Source organism: Acanthisitta chloris, unplaced genomic scaffold, assembly GCF_000695815.1.
Source record: "Acanthisitta chloris isolate BGI_N310 unplaced genomic scaffold, ASM69581v1 scaffold38914, whole genome shotgun sequence".
NCBI lineage: Eukaryota > Metazoa > Chordata > Aves > Passeriformes > Acanthisittidae > Acanthisitta > Acanthisitta chloris.
Window position 1 is genome coordinate 3,050 of NW_008669394.1, and position 738 is coordinate 3,787.

The window sequence follows — 738 nt, forward strand, 5'->3', positions numbered from 1 at the left end:
GCCATCCTGCCCAGCACAGGCCCACCCTAGGCTGCCCCTGGCTCTTAAATACCCTCAGGTGGGTGGGATAAGGAGCTAGCCTAACCGCAGCTGGTGGGGTGGAGAAGTGGTGTGCTGGGGAGAGGGTGCCAGGCCTGTCACTCCTGGGGAGCAGGGAGATGGGGCATCCCCCTCTAGGCCAGGGAGCTGGGGGATGAGGGCAGGGGATCAGGGTGAGATGGGATCAGGTTGTGAGGGGGGCTAGGATGGGGTAAGATGGGGACCGTATGTGGGGGATCAAGATGGTGTGGTATAGGCAGGACAGGATAGTACACAGAGAGGGTTGGATAGCATCAGGATGGGTGGTAAGGATGGGATGGAGAGGATAGGATCAGGACAGGATAAGATGGGAACAGGATGGGATAGTAGGAATGGGATGGGATCCAAAGAATGTGGAATATGGTGGTGAGAGGATGGGATCAGATTTGGATGGGGTGAGGATGGGATGGGAATGGGGTGGGACAAAGTGAGAAGATGACATAAGAGGATGGGAAACAGGAATGGCACAAGGATAGGGTAGAAGGTGGAGGGGTTGGGCTGGGGACAAGATGGGATGGAGACAGGATGGGAAGGGGACAGCCTGTAGAGGGAATGGGATGGAGTCAGGAAGAAATGGGATCAGGATCGGGAGAGGTTGGGATGGGATGCAATGGGGACCAGGACAGAGTAGCGTGGGGACAGAGGGGGATCGGCTCATGA